Genomic DNA, 16,333 nt, shown 5'->3' with positions numbered 1-16,333 from the left:
AAAGTAGCAATCTCTGTCAGAGGAAACAGAGAGAGAGCATGATGCTCAGCATGATATTGAGTTAGAACAAACGAACAGACTATCCACCCCAAATGGAGCGCTTTGCAAGCGGTGAACACTATGGACTAGCCACTTCAGCATGATCTGCTGAAACAGGAGCGTGAAACAATGCATAGGGAACTTATATATGAGGCCATCTAGTTTCAGAGCTACTGCAAGGATTTGGTTCATTTCAAAGTGTTATAAACTGTGAGGGAAAGCAAAAGTGCAAGCAAATAAGGGTGATAAGGAGAGGGACACGTTAAACCCAGCACACACTTAGATGATGCCAAGAATGGTCTAGGAAATGGAAGATGTAAAGACTCCTATGCACTAACCTTCCAAAGCGCCTCTCAACTTGACATGGAAAGGCAAGTCTCCGTATCTGTGCATTGGTACATCTCAGCTCCATGATAAAACTGAACCAGCCCTTACAAGATTTAATGTGGCATTAGGCCACAGGGACACTGCATGTTGATAACTTTGAGTTGCTACTAACTGGATCTCAATGAGAAGTGATTTTCTCCAGTACGTGGTAAGTCTGTTGTGGAACAGGGATTTAAACTCACATTCTGTGAGTAAAAAGAGCCAAATAGCTTTCCTTAAACAAGGAAAAATTCCCACTTTGTTACATTTTCTCTTCCTAATCTCCTCAGGGCAACCTAAGATGAGCACAAACATCTTTGATTTTACCTCCACTATGAACTGATTCACTGAGTTCCTTTCAAAATACATCCTTTGCTCTCTCTTGTTGAGGCACAGGGATTTCTGCTGAGTGCAGATCACATCGCTTCCGGAGAGAACAATTAAGACATCTGCATCTATGCCAGCTCCAAAGCTATCGCTGGTGTAGACAATGATCTCATAATGAACAACTGGTTTAGGAACTGGCAGAAAATAATAATTTTAAAAGTTAGCAAGCAGCAGATGAATGTTCCTAATAACAATTTAAATAAATAAAATCTGGGTTAGAAAACTCGACAGTTAAAGACAACGAGGTAGGAATTACACTTCTCATTGAGTTATCATGCTGATCAGTATTATGAGAATCCAGAGGAATTTCCTTGAACCCTATAAAGCCAACTGACCATGATTCAAGTCCATTTACTGAGATTTTGGGGCTTATCACGTGATCAGAAAGTGTTCAGTATATTTATATCAGCCATCTAAAATTACTGAAAGGGGATTTACTTCAACAGCTCAAGTCTTAAAGCAAATCATGATTTGACAATTTTTTTAGCAACTAGGCAGATGGATTAAGTTAAGCCAACTGGAGACATTATATAAATATTCAAGATAGCCTTGTTTGTAAAAGACAAACAAACAACCTCCCGTTTCTTTCACTACTGAATAAGTAACAAGAATCAATTAGAGGGAAAGGAATAAAACACCTTGCTATCCACTCTGATCTAGTTTTCTCTTAGTACCACCTTATTCTTTGACAGCATATAGTCCTTAACACCCAGGCAAACAAGGTAAAAAAAAATAGCAGATCAGCGGGGAGTGCAGGACAATAAGGATCAAGCCCCTACATACTTCCTGACTCTGTTCCCTTACTTTCTCCAGAATGCCCCATTACCCAAGATCTGATGTTTCCTCTTGTCCTTCTCTGTCTTCACAGCTTCTCAGTCCTGACTCGACTCAGACTTGCTGAGGAACAAGACTGACCCAGGAATAAGACTGAGACTCTGTTCCTGGCTCTGCTATAGACTTGCTGAATATCCTTGGTCAAATCCCTTCCCACCCAGTTTCCAAGGTGAGATGCTGTTCAGCTCACAAATTAGGAAACCAAGATTCAGATGTCCACACATGGAATAAGTGCATAAAACTCCCTTGAAGCCAAAGGAGGTGTAATCACTAAAGTCAGTGGAGTTTGGAGAAAGAGCCAGACAAGCAAATACAAGCATCTTTATCAGGATTAGCTGAATCACTCTGCAAATCCACCACTTGCAAATGACGACACATCTATTGATAACAGTGGGAAATCAGACACTCGCTGTTGTGAGGACATGTAAGTTCAGGGGTGCCATTTGGCAGACTGAGTCCAACATCTGTCTCTTTTAAATCCTCTCTGAAATCTATAGATGGTAAACGTCAGGTAAGACTTGGGCACCATCTATTAGCTGCAGGGACTTCTCCTTACTTCGGGCAGACATAATCTTTGCACTCCACACCGCTACCTGCGAGCACTGCACTTGACACTGAGCACTGTCACCGGGATCCCTGCTGTCCCTCTCCCATACACCGCCTACCCACTTACCAACATTTCATGTCCCTCACCAAGATCTTTTCAGCTGCTTGTCATCTGCACCCTCCCACGCTGCAGCGACTTCAGTCATCCTTGCTGTTCTTTACACAACAGTGCTTTGTGTTGTATTTCAGATTCAGCATCTCTGTTAGGGTAGAGTGAATGTTTCTGGCACAGTATCTGTTACTATTGGAGTAACTCTGATTATGCATATCAGAGGCTAATCATTCATTAAAAACACAGGCTCTCTACATACAGTACTCAGGAGAACAGAGATGAAGTTGTTTTCTTTTACAGAGAGTCAACCTGGAGGTACTTAATATCCTTTCTGCCCAATCCAACAAAATCTGCTCTACTGCGTTCCACGTAAACTAGAATAGTTTCTCCAATATGTAAGGGAAAAAAAATCCTGGAGACCAAAAATCACATGCTGTGCATTATGAATTAAGAATTATTTTCTCTACTGAAATCTCTGGTGCTTGCTTTTGCTGTTTGAATATTAACATCAGCTTAGAACTGAATAAGCAAAGTGGCATGTAACAAGGTCACTAGCAGCACAACTTTCAGTTGTCAGACTCCCATTCCATTTACATGGCACTTTTAAAGCAGTACCCCCACAGGCATGATTTTAATTGGACTGCCAATGACACATTTTCATCTTTCGTTCTTCATGAAACAAATCGGCCACTAGTCATCATAAAACAAATCCAACCATTTTAGTTACCTCTGACACACTGAAACCACCAGGTTAATAGTTAGGAAACTAGAATGCAGTAAATAGCATGGTGGGAATGGTTTGAATGGGGAAACTGCCTAAGCTGATGCTGAGTTTGGTGCGACTTTTTTGCTAGAGGCCTATTCGCAAATGCTGAATGTGGACTGCTGACAAAAATCAGGTTTACATACACTGTGTACTCAACAGCACAGTATTCCAGAAACTATTACATCATTGTTATATACTAGGACATTAATAAATTATATAGTCAACATCTGCATCCAAATGTATTTTGACTGGGATAACATGGAAGAACCTGCTGAGAAGCACATACAAGGTCTCTTGCTTATATTCACTCCCATGAACATGTTCACTATATTTACTAATTTATTCTTTCAAACATAAGGACTATAGCATATTCCAGGATACCGATGAAAGCAAGGAAGGGAGCAAAGAGTGTCTGTTCTTCCACTCCAGACAGTTTAGGGAAAGAAAGACAGACATGAGGAATACCTTGGTCAGAGCACTGGGGAGGCACAAATGGCAGATCTTCAGAAAAGAAAGTTGATTTTAGCTTAGAGACTGCAGGATATGTGGATATGGACATTGGCAGGTAGTTGGCCAGTGTGAAAGAGACCTTCAGCATCAACCATGGTGTTGACAGTCAAAAGGAGTTAAAAGTGGTTAACAGTCTTTATGTAGTTATTCTTACAATTACTTACGACAAATGAAACAGGCAGAAAGAGAGAGATTGGGAAGCTGTAAATGCTGATATCTAAGTAAGTAACTGCAGGCAGTAGCTTTCGATACCAGCACTGGGTTTACACTAAACATTAATTTAGAGGGGAGTGAAGTGAAGATTAAGGAAAAATGGGAGAATCCTGAAAGAGTCAGACTGGTGCAACACTGTCAGAAAAGCACTACACTGAAGAAAGTGTGGAAGAGGGCCTTCAGCAAGAGAAGGGTGCACAGTGCCAAAGGCACTGGTGGGACCAAGACTTGGAAGTGAAACCACAAGTGTCTACTTTGACATCAGAAACAGCAACATTAGCATGGAGGAAAATCAAAGGGAAACTGGAGATGAGGAAACCAGCATGAAATGGGCTAAGGACTTATAGATGAAAGGACAAGAGGGAGCAAAAAGACGATCATACATGGCCACATAGCTTCCAATGACACTTTGATTTGGAAAATACAGGAAACATTAGTCTAGAGCACCCAGAGGAACTTTCTTGTAGTAATTAGAGAAACTGGTATGTTATGTATTTATAAAATTCTCAAAGACAATTACAGATATATTCTATTGTCTGCAGTTCCACAGAGAAGATAATTCTCTCAATGGCTCCATCCTCCTCCGATTTATCCAGCCAATGGCCACAAGGGAACTTAAGGAATTGGCTCAGGAATGGGGCATCAATTTCCACCCACTCCAGAAACCAGCCAGTTGAATTACCTGTGGTTGGAGAGATACAGGCAATAACACACAAAAGCTTTACAGACAACAGCAAATGAATCATTGCCTTCCAAGCCTCCAAGAATAAATTTTCCTCTTTTGCCAATGGAATAGAAATCATAAAGATCATTGCAAGTGATTGGCCATATTTGAGCTAATGCACTTTATTTCTATATGCAACAAGTTAAAGATGTGCATATGGAAGTGCTATTCGCTCCATTGGTTGGATTAATGAGAAAGTTATTGACACTTATCCAAGTGCCCTATAAGGAAGGAATCCATGTACCCTTTCAGCGCTTCCCTTGTTTGCAGCTGAAACGTATCTATGTCTGAAAAGCAGTTAGCACCTGATAACAAAGACAACAAAAATACTGATAAAGAGATGTGACAAATCTGTAGGTTCCATGCGGAACAAGAAAAACTCTCCTTTTTTTAAAAAATAACATTAAGCAGCAAAGATAGTGACAGCAAGGATCCATCAGCAAAAGGTAAATTACATTTGGAGTTTTGGAAGAAATTTTATACAGCAATGTGCTGAACCCCATAGAAATACTAAGTTACAAAGCAGATTATCTTACCTTTATTGTCATGGCCTATCTTGATTTTTTTTAGGTCTCCAATGTCCATGGACTCCACTGTAAACTCATCTACCTTCCCACGCTCAAATTTGTTCTTGTTAATCTTTGAGGCCTTTAGGCTGACTATCCCTGTTGCAGTGATGCAAAAGGACATTGTTCAGCATGTGATAAATTAGCAGGTGTTTGTTCATTGTCTTTAAAAGGAATTCAGAGAATCTGCTGAGAAGATAAGGTTTTGCAATTTACGACCTTGTTAAGGGGGAAGACTAAGCAAGTAGATAGTGGGGAGGGGGTGTTGGATAAACATCCTTGGTAAAACAAAGACTCTGTGAAATACTGTTTCCCGCTTCACTACCCTCCCCCTTGAACACGAGCACAATGCATGATCATTGAAAGAAAAACAACGACCCCCAACAAGGAACTGCGCAGCTTCAGAAGGTTCAACAAGTCCTGACAAGCCGAAACTTGGATGCTATAAAACAGCGACACTGAAAAGGGAAAGTTGCGTGCTGTGGTGGAGCGGAGACTCCCCAGCCACCCAGCGCTGTTTTGCTTGTGCCTGCTTACTTAATTAATAAAATATTTCTGATAGACCAAGAAATTTGTATGGTCTCACTTATAACAAGCATGTGAAACAAATCCTCTGGGAATGTCAGCAGCAGAACAAGGGAAATGGCTAAAAACGTGAAAAATGGCTTTTCATCTCAAGATATGAGCTTTGTCCCTCCTGCTCTCTGAACCCAAACCTGTATCACCACCTGCACCCAAAGAATCTCTGCTTGAGGGATCCACTGGCTGTGCCCCAGGGACAGCGCCATTGTGCTGTGTTTACAGCTAAGGAAATGGGTCCTACCTGCCAGTTCCCTGTCACTCTCACAGCCACCAGAGTCCCTGCACAGAGCTCATCAGCTGATTAAATGCTTCTGGGCCACTCAGAGAGGCAGAGCAGGGCTGGATTTCAGGAGCATGCTGATTCACTGCTGAGGAAAGCAAATCATTCACCACATTCACTGCTCAGCAATGTAGTCCCAGGCAACTGTGCTGTTTCTGTAATTGAAATTAAAGCCTTCAGACCGGCAGCTGGTGCAAATCAGCATCTCAAAGTTCTGCAGCTGGTGGTATGCTCCCAGCTATCATGTTGTATGCAGACAGTGAGAACATGAAGTTATCCTAAAAAAGACTGAGGTATGGGCATTGAGGAAGCAAAAAGTGACCATGACCTGTCTTTTCAGACAGCCATATTGTGGTGTATGAGGCATGTTTGTTCATTATTTCCCATGGCTATATTAAGAAGGAACAAAGGGAGTCGCCAGGTGGCTGTAAGGACCTTGAGGCTCCCTGCCTGTTGCTGTCTCAGGCGGATAGTTGAGAGAACTTTGTGTAAATACTATAACTGCAAAATTTGATAACCCACCTGTCCTATCTGAAGACAAAACAGCATGACCGGCTACGGAGGGAAAACATCATGTACCAAGCAGAGGAAGACTATGGCCTTTATCCGTGCGACCACCAGAGGGACCAGAGACGACCCCCTAGAAACAGTCGACGCAGCCGCAGTAGCAGGAAGGGGGGCTACGTAACCCCGGAAGAACTCGGTGATATAAGGACTGTGAAAAGGGGGGGGGGTGGGTGCGGGCCGTTTGGAGGAGCATGGACTCCCCGGCCGCCCAGAGCTGTTTTGCTTGCTGATCGCTTACTCAATAAACTAATTCTTTCTGGCTAAAAGAGTAATTTATAACAAATTTGGTGCCGTGACTCGGATAGAGGTACGTCGATCGGGAAGCCTGTCGAGGGGGGCGCCCCGCCGATTTCGGCGGCCCTCGCCCGGACTCTTCCCGTTCGGGCCCTCTACCGACGAACCCTAAATTTCGGGCAGCAAGCAAATAAAGCTGGCAAACCCCTAGGTAATCTTTGTGCACGAAGGCTGAACGATGACCCACGGGGTGGGTAAGTATAGGCTCGTGTTCCGTTCGGCTGGGGTTGGTGTTCCCGGAGTGCGTCTGCGTGAGACATCCAATTGCAGACGAAGTGAGTGCGGACCCCTCAGTAGTGCGGTTCCCACATCCCGCGAGGGACTGGGCCACGACCAGGGGGAAGCGGCTGTGTGTGTGTGTGTAAGGCGCTCCGGAAGATGGGACAGAAGAAGAGTAAGCTTTCTGGTCCCATGGGTGGGGTTAGGTTGCCCCCTATACCCCCGGATAGTCCACTAGGGTTAATGATTAAGAATTGGAATGATTCCCCTTTTAGGCGGGGAAAGGAAAAAGTAAAAATGATTCATTATTGTGTTGAAGTTTGGGAAGGTCAGCAGATTCAAGGCGACAGTCTCTATTGGCCCTTGTATGGGTCGTCTGACGACGGGGTGTGTCAAGCCTTAAATGTTTATGTGAATGCCAAAGAACCTTTCTGTTTAGAAGAAAGCGAATATGCGAGTTTCTGGCTGGGCTCGGGGGGGATTGTGTTAATTTGTATTCGTTAAAAGAGAAAGGGGAGGAGAAACGTAAGAAAAAGAATCGGGAATTGGAAGTCCCGGTATCGCCACCTCCCTATGTCCTGCCCACAGCCCCCCCAGCCCCCCCCGGGCCTTCGAACCCGCAGTCTTCAGGGGAGTCAGACAGTGATGTCGATCAGGGGCCGGTAACTAGGATTCGAATTAGAAAACGGAAACAGAAATCTCAGAAACCTGAGAGCGTGGGGGGGCTGTATCCGTTGAGAGAAATATCTATGGGAGGCCCGCAACCCAAAATGGGGTATGTAGCGGTCCCCCTTAATTCAGGGGATGTCCGCGATTTTAAGAAAGAGATGGGAAGTTTGTTGGAGGACCCCGTCGGAGTAGCAGAGCGTGTGGATCAGTTTCTGGGACCCAATGTGTACACTTGGGAGGAGATACAGTCTATATTAGGGATTTTATTTACCTCGGAAGAGAGAGGAATGATTAGGAGAGCGGGGATGCGAATCTGGGATCAGCAGCATCAGCAAGGTCCAGCTGCAGATATTAAATGTGTGAGAAACACTCCTGTGGGAATGGAAATGTTGTTTTTGCAGTGTTACATTGTATAGAAGGAAGGAATGTGGTATTGAGATATGCTTACAGTGATAAGAAAGCTCAGCAGGTGACCTCCTAAAATGCAGACAACCAGACTCCTTAGAGCAATCAGGTGGAAATCACTATGTTAAGTCAAGCCAGATAAGGGGAGAAAACATTACCATCTCAAAAACAGGCCGGCAACTGAAGGCCAGGCATTGTCTATGAAGCATCAGATAGATTGTGAACCTGGATTACCCACTCCAGTGGGGAAACAGGGGAGGGTCCTGTCATCAAAAAGTATATATTTGCTACTCCACCTGGATCCCTACAAGTCCATGGGTCCGGATGGGATTCATCCCCGGGTGCTGAAAGAGCTGGCGGACGTCATCGCGGAACCTCTCTCAATTATTTTTCAACGATCCTGGGAATTTGGAGAGGTCCCGGTAGACTGGAAGCTGGCAAATGTTGTGCCGATTTACAAGAAGGGTCAGAAAGAAGACCCTAGCAATTACAGGCCTGTCAGTCTCACGTCAGTGCCTGGTAAAATCATGGAGAAGATGGTTCTCGAACTTATTGAGGCTCACCTGGGGGACAAAGCAGTCATTGGTCCCAGCCAGCATGGGTTTGTGAAGGGTAGGTCCTGCCTAACTAACCTGATTTCCTTTTATGATAAGATCACCCGTATGATGGACCAAGGGAAACCAGCTGATGTGATTTTTTTGGACTTCAGCAAGGCTTTTGACACGGTTTCCCATAGGATCCTACTGGACAAAATGTCCACCATACAGCTAAATAAAAACATCATACGATGGGTGAGCAATTGGCTAACGGGCAGGGCCCAAAGGGTTATGGTAAATGGGGCTGCATCAGGCTGGCGGGCGGTCACCAGTGGGGTCCCTCAAGGCTCCATTTTAGGGCCGATACTTTTCAATATTTTTATAAACGATCTGGATGTAGGAATAGAAGGTATTTTGAGCAAGTTTGCTGATGACACCAAACTTGGAGGAGTTGTGGACTCGAATGAGGGTGGAAAGGCCTTGCAGAGGGATCTGGATAGGTTGGAGAGCTGGGCGATCACCAACCGCATGAAGTTCAATAAGAGCAAGTGCCGGGTCCTGCACCTGGGACGGGGAAACCCTGGCTGCACATACAGACTGGGCGATGAGACGCTGGAGAGCAGCCTAGAAGAGAGGGATCTGGGGGTCGTGGTAGACAGCAAGTTGAATATGAGCCAGCAGTGTGCCCTGGCGGCCAGGAGGGCCAACCGTGTCCTGGGGTGCATCAAGCACGGCATCGCTAGTAGGTCAAGGGAGGTGATTGTCCTGCTCTACTCTGCGCTGGTGCGGCCTCACCTCGAGTACTGTGTGCAGTTCTGGGCACCACAGTATAAAAAGGACATGAAACTGTTGGAGAGTGTACAGAGGAGGGCTACGAAGATGGTGAAAGGCCTGGAGGGGAAGACGTACGAGGAACGGCTGAGGTCACTGGGCCTGTTCAGCCTGGAGAAGAGGAGGCTGAGGGGAGACCTCATCACAGTCTACAACTTCCTCGTAAGGGGGTGTCGAGAGGCAGGAGACCTTTTCTCCATTAACACCAGTGACAGGACCCGCGGGAACGGGGTTAAGCTGAGGCAGGGGAAATTTAGGCTTGACATCAGGAGGGGGTTCTTCACAGAGAGGGTGGTTGCACACTGGAACAGGCTCCCCAGGGAAGTGGTCACTGCACCGAGCCTGTCTGAATTTAAGAAGAGATTGGACTGTGCACTTAGTCACATGGTCTGAACTTTTGGGTAGACCTGTGCGGTGTCAAGAGTTGGACATGATGATCCTTATGGGTCCCTTCCAACTCAGGATATTCTATGATTCTATGATAAACTGTGTTTTTGGAACTAGTAGGCGCGCTCTCCTGCTTGTGGGGCGCCCGCCATTGCAATCGCGAATAAATTACTACTTCACTGAGATCCTCGCCTGAGCCTAAGTTATTGGCTATGGAGTGTTTCTCACAATTTGGGGGCTCGTCCGGGATCCAGTCACCTACCGGGGAGCCCCACCGCCGCAGCAGCAGGAAGGCATGCCCCGCTGATTTCAGCGGTCCTGTGCATCGACGGTGGCGGCTCTGCGGAGAGCTGACAGAGGGCCCGAGACTGATTAAAGAGGCAGGATCCGTGAAGTATTGGGGAAAAGGAAGAAGGTAGGCACTCCGGGTTTTAAGAATTGATCCGGTAACTCTGTGCACAGACCAAGGTAAGAAATATTAAGTATTGCCTTGGGGGTCGGGTGAGACTCTGTGTGACGTGTGATTGAGACGTACTTTTGTACAAAGCGAGTGTGGAGTCCTGATCCGCGGTTCCGTAACTCCGCGAGGGGCGCGGCCGGAGACGGACGAAGCGTGAGATAAGGGAGAGAAAGGAAGAGTCTCGGGAAATTTGGTGTACGGTAATCCTTGCACGGGGTAGTGCTCGGAAGTACACCAGGGAAATTTGGTGTGCGGTAAGCCTTGCACGGGGAAGTGCTTGGCAGTACACCAGGGAAATTTGGTGTGCGGTAATCCTTGCACGGGGTAGTGCTCGGAAGTACACCAGGGAAATTTGGTGTGCGGTAATCCTTGCACAGGGAAGTGCTTGGAAGTACACCAGGGAAATTTGGTGTGCGGTAATCCTTGCACGGGGAAGTGCTCGGAAGTACACCAGGGAAATTTGGTGTGCGGTAAGCCTTGCACGGGGAAGTGCTTGGCAGTACACCAGGGAAATTTGGTGTGCGGTAATCCTTGCACGGGGTAGTGCTCGGAAGTACACCAGGGAATCTGGTAAACTCATAGGTGTGCGGTAGCCCTTGCACGGGGAAGTGCTTGGCAGTACACCACCATTTTCCAGGATAGGAAAAATGGGAAATATGAGTTCCAGGGGACAGGGAGATATCCCTGGGGGAGTGCCTACCGACTGTCCTTTAGGAAGGATGTTGAGAAATTGGAAGAATAACCCCAAAACTAAGGAAAAAGATAGGAAGAAAATGGTTAAATATTGTGTATCAGTCTGGACGAAAGAACCAATTAAAGGAACTGCAGTATTTTGGCCAAAATACGGGTCTGACAAAGATTGGGTATGTCAGGCCTTAAATTTTTATGTTAATAACAAATTTCCATTTTCGGAAGAAGAATCTGAGTATGCAGCTTGTTGGATACAAGGAATAAATTTGGTTTTGAGCAAAAATCAGAATAAAGAGGGAAAGAAAGAGGAAGAGACAAGTGATAAATGGGACCTTCTGGATAACTTACCTCCTCCTTATAACCCCCAAGTTGCTGCAGCAGCAGCGGCTGCTGTAGCAGTTCCTCCGAAAGAAGAGACAGGAACTATAGATAACATTAGCTCTGGGAACAGGAGGTACCCCAAACTGGTAAAAGAATTGGAACAATGTAAAAAAGACCTTGAGAATTTTCCACTCCCTGGTACTAATAATACTAACACTACTGAAGCTGCTATGTATCCTCTCCGTGAAGTGCCGCTGGGACCTGGACAGGTAGGGTATGTGAATGCTCCCCTTTCTAGCAGAGAAGTGCGAAATTTTAAAAAGGAAATGGAATCTCTGATTGAGGACCCCATTGGATTAGCAGAACAGTTAGATCAGTTTTTGGGACCCAATCTATATTGCTGGGGAGAAATGATGGCAATTCTGAATCTGCTATTCTCAGGGGAAGAACGAGGAATGATTAGAAGAGCAGCAATGCGGGAATGGGAAAAGGATCATCCTCCAGGAGATGGAGTAATTCCAGCAGAGCAAAAATTTCCAAATGTGGACCCTAATTGGAACAACAATAATGTGCAGGATAGGGTTAACATGAGAGACTTGAGAGAAATGGTAATTAGAGGAATTAGAGAAGCAGTACCTAAGTCTCAGAATTTTATTAAAGCATTTGAGGTTCAGCAGAGTAAAGATGAAACTCCAAGTGATTTCTTGGAAAGGCTCAGGGACAGGATGCGAAAGTATTCAGGAATGAATCCTGACGACCCTGTAGCGCAGGGGCTTTTGAAGATTAATTTTGTGATGAAAGCGTGGCCGGACATACAAAGGAAACTTCAGAAACTGGAGGGGTGGAACGAAGAGCCGTTAGAAAAACTTTTGAGGGAAGCGCAGAAAGTGTATGTCAGGAGGGAAGATGAAAAGCAGAAGCAAAAGACGAAAATGATGATCTCCACAGTGAATCAAGTGGTGGGGCAGAGAATGGGGGACCGACGGGAAAAGAAGTTTCAGGAAAGACAAGGATTGGGATGGAATCAAGAAGAAAAAGGGAACAGGAATGTGAAATCAAAGTGGCCACCTCCTTCTCAGCCACGGCAGGTACAGGAAGGATGTTATAAATGCGGGCAAACAGGACATTTTAAACGAGAATGTCCTGAATGGAAAAGGGAAGAAAGATTGTTTGCCATTATAAACTCTGAATAGGGGGGTCAGGGGTTCTTTGAACAGTGGTCCCACCAAGAGCCCTTGATAAATTTAGAAGTGGGACCTAATAAAAAAGAGGTTGTATTTTTAGTAGATACAGGAGCAGCCAGATCATCTTTAGCTTATAAAATATCAGGACTCAATTTAACTAACAATACTCTACGAGTAACAGGGGTAGAAGGATTTGGTATGGTAGTGTCACTTTTTGAAACTACTGAATTAAACTGGGGAACTAAAACTGTCACTGGGCAATTGTTATATGTACCTGAAGCGGGGCCCAATTTATTGGGGAGAGATTTAATAGTCAAATTAGGATTACAATTGAAGACCTGCAAAAAAGGAATAACAGTCTCAATGAAATTATTAGCAGAAAATGATGAGAAAGAAATAAATCCCATGGTATGGGTAAGGGAAGGAAATTGAGGAGGGCTTAATATAACTCCCTTAAAGATAACTGTTCAAGAAGGGAGAGAGAGAGACAACGGCAGTATCCTATCTCTTGTGAAGGAAAAAGGGGCCTGAAACCTATAGTGCAAACTCTAGTTAAAGATGGTCTTTTGGAGCCTTGTATGTCACCATATAACACTCCAATTTTACCAGTGCGAAAGCCAGATGGTTCGTACCGATTAGTACAAGACCTGAGAAAAGTTAATGAGATAACACGAAAGCGCCACCCTGTGGTTCCTAACCCTTATACCCTGATGGGTAAAATCCCTTATGAGCACAAATGGTTCAGTGTTATAGATTTAAAGGATGCCTTTTGGGCATGCCCACTGGATCCTGAAAGTCGGGATATTTTTGCATTTGAATGGGAAGACCCAGAAACAGGCCGGAAACAGCAATATAGATGGACTGTTTTGCCTCAGGGATTCACTTAATCTCCCAATTTGTTTGGGCAAGAATTGGAAAAGATTTTAGAAATATTTCAGATTCCCGAAGGGGTGACGTTGTTACAGTATGTAGATGATTTATTGATATCTGGGGTAGAAAAATCAGAGGTAAGAGAAGCCACAAACAAACTCCTGAATTTTTTAGGAGAACATGGGCTAAGGGTATCTAAAGATAAATTACAGTATGTAGAAAAAGAGGTTAGGTATTTGGGACATCTAGTCTCTGAGGGCAAAAGGAGGATAAACCCTGAAAGGATTCAGGGAATTGTGCAACTTCCTCTCCCTAAAACAAAGAAGGAGTTGAGAAAATTTTTGGGTTTAATTGGATATTGCAGACTGTGGATAGAGTCATATGCACAGAAGACAAAGAAATTATATCTCAAATTATTGGAGGAAGAACCCAATATACTGAACTGGACTAAAGAGGAAAAAGAAGTAATGGAAAAATTAAAAAAAGATCTTATTACAGCACCAGTCTTAGCTCTTCCTGCCTTAAAGAAATCATTTTATCTTTTTATAACTGTAAGTGAGGGTGCTGCTTTGGGTGTGTTAACCCAAGAATGGGGAGATAAGAAGAAACCTGTAGCATATTTGTCTAAATTATTAGACCCCGTGTCCCGGGGATGGCCAGAATGCATTCAGGCAGTAGCAGCAACTGCCTTATTAGTAGAAGAGAGCAGGAAATTGACCTTTGGAGGACAACTGATTGTTGTTACCCCTCACCAAGTGAAGACTATTCTCACTCAGAAAGCAGGAAGGTGGCTGACAGACTCCAGAATACTAAAATATGAAGCTATACTAATTGAAAAGGATGATTTAACTATAACTACAGAACCCGTTTTGAATCCTGCCTCCTTCTTGTCAAAGGGAATTGAAGATCCAATAAATATGGAACATAACTGCTTATATCTAATAAATTACCAGACAAAGATAAGATTAAATTTACAAGAGCTGCCCTTAGAGGAAGGGGAAATATTGTTTATAGATGGATCTTCTAAGCTGGTACAAGGAAGGAGATGTAATGGTTATGCCATCATTGAAGGAACAGATGGGAACGTCGAAGAAATGGGAAAACTGCCTAGTAATTGGTCAGCCCAGACTTGTGAATTATATGCATTAAGTCAAGCATTAAAGCTATTAAAAGGGAAACAGGGAACTATATATACTTACTCACGGTATGCATATGGGGTGGTACACACATTTGGAAAAATTTGGGAAGAAAGGGGCTTAGTGAACAGCAAGGGAAAGGAATTGGTCCATGAAGAATTAATTAGACAGATTTTGGAAAATCTGTTACTCCCAGAAGAGATTGCTGTGGTGCATGTGAAAGGACATCAAAAAGGAAACTCACTAGTTGAATGGGGAAACAGAATTGCAGATGAAAAGGCTAAAGAATCAGCTTTGCAATTAGAAGTAGAAGCAAAGTTACTTCTTGTACCTGAAATAAAACCTCTACCTGAAAAGCAAATATTCAGTGAAAAGGAGATAGAAATCTTTAGGGAATTAGGAGCGAAGGAGTCTGAAGGACGGTGGATTCTTCCTGATGGGACAGAAATGGTAAATAAACAAATAATGAGGGAAATTTTAGCTGTTCTACATCAAGGAAGCCACTGGGGAGTCCAGGCAATGTGTGATGCGGTATTAAGAAAATATATATACGTGTAGGCATGTATACTGTAGCTAAGCAGGTCTGTAATAGTTGCATAACATGTCAACGAGTGAATAAGAAGGCCCTGCGGAAACAACCTCTGGGTGGACGGGAGCCAGGGCTTCGACCTTTTCAGAGCATCCAAGTAGATTTTACTGAATTACCTAAAGTAGGTAGATTTAAATACTTGCTAGTATTAATTGACCATTTGTCAGGATGGGTAGAAGCTTTTCCTTCAGCATCAGCAACAGCTAGTGTGGTGATAAAGGTAATCCTGGAACAAATAATCCCTAGATATGGGGTTATTGAAAATATAGACTCAGATCAAGGAAGTCATTTTACTTCATCTATTTTAAAAGGATTAATGAGAACCTTGGGAATAAAATGGGAGTTTCATACTCCATGGCATCCTTCCTCCTTGGGGAAAGTGGAGCGAATGAATCAGACATTAAAGAAGCATCTGTCAAAACTGGTTTTAGAGACTAAGCTTCCCTGGACAAAATGTTTACCTTTAGCACTCCTTAGAATTCGAACTGCTTCTAGAAAAGATGTAGGAATTTCACCATATGAGATGTTGTTTGGACTACCGTACCTGGGGAGAAATGGTGAGATACCTACTTTTGAAACTAAAGATATTTTTCTCAAAAACTATGTACTTGGATTATCTTCTTCCTTAGCATCTCTCAGGGTTCGTGGACTGTTGGCTCAAACCCCACCTTTGGAATTCCCCATTCACCACCATCACCCAGGAAATTGGGTCCTGATTCGGACTTGGAAATAATCAACTCTGGCCTGAATGGGAAGGACCATTCCAAGTACTACTAACCACTGAAACAGCCATAGGAACTGCGGAAAAAGGTTGGACTCACTATACTCGAGTGAAGGCATCCGTCGACCCTAGTACCGGGGAAGTTGTTCCTACAGAAGACTTGCTGAAAGTTAAAATCAAAAAGAAAAATTTTGTAATAGACTCTGAGCGGGATAAAAGCTTACAATTGTAAACTAACCTTTTATTTTCACAGGTAACTAATGAATGTGACTTGTAAGGACAGACCTATAGCAAATTGAAGTGCTCCCAAGAGGGGTTCGTTATAGTAGCAGTGTACATCTTATTCTTTGTATTGATAATTATTTGGAAACCTAAGGTTTAAAGATAATGATAGGGAAAAATCAATTATTAATTTTGTTTCTGATAATTGTAGGCCTCAGAGAAGGCCTTGGTCAATTGGAAACTTGGAAAAGATTTGACCAGATGATAGCAAAGACAGGGTATCCTGTCAAAATATGGGTGAATGTGA

At 43.8% G+C, this 16,333-nt stretch overlaps 2 protein-coding genes across 13 annotated transcripts in view; one reads left to right on the top strand and one right to left on the bottom strand.

Annotated features, from left to right (window-relative positions):
• Positions 1 to 16,333, bottom strand: part of LOC308184760 (uncharacterized protein) — a 115,594-nt gene that overhangs the window by 13,223 nt on the left and 86,038 nt on the right. The window contains exons 1-4 of one of the 9 annotated variants that reach the window (XM_080572255.1): positions 5,887 to 6,433; positions 5,034 to 5,162; positions 2,320 to 4,455; positions 733 to 926 (exon numbers count right to left, since the gene is read on the bottom strand). The exons of 2 other annotated variants lie outside the window; for them this stretch is intronic. The gene's annotated coding sequence lies outside the window, so the exon portion shown is untranslated. 6 more of the 9 variants (XM_080572263.1, XM_080572256.1, XM_080572257.1 and 3 more) reach the window with 6 other exon arrangements.
• Positions 6,672 to 16,333, top strand: part of LOC308184745 (ubiquitin-associated protein 1-like) — a 211,460-nt gene continuing 201,798 nt past the window's right edge. The window contains exon 1 of one of the 4 annotated variants that reach the window (XR_013942894.1): positions 6,672 to 6,980. The gene's annotated coding sequence lies outside the window, so the exon portion shown is untranslated. The remainder of the gene's footprint in view (positions 6,981 to 16,333) is intronic. The other 3 variants (XM_080572172.1, XM_080572173.1, XM_080572174.1) reach the window with 3 other exon arrangements.

The sequence above is a fragment of the Anser brachyrhynchus genome (assembly GCF_964034855.1).
Source record: "Anser brachyrhynchus genome assembly, chromosome: W".
NCBI classification, from domain to species: Eukaryota; Metazoa; Chordata; class Aves; order Anseriformes; family Anatidae; genus Anser; species Anser brachyrhynchus.
The sequence above is the reverse complement of the archived record's forward strand: the minus strand, read 5'-3'. Positions and strand labels throughout refer to the sequence as shown.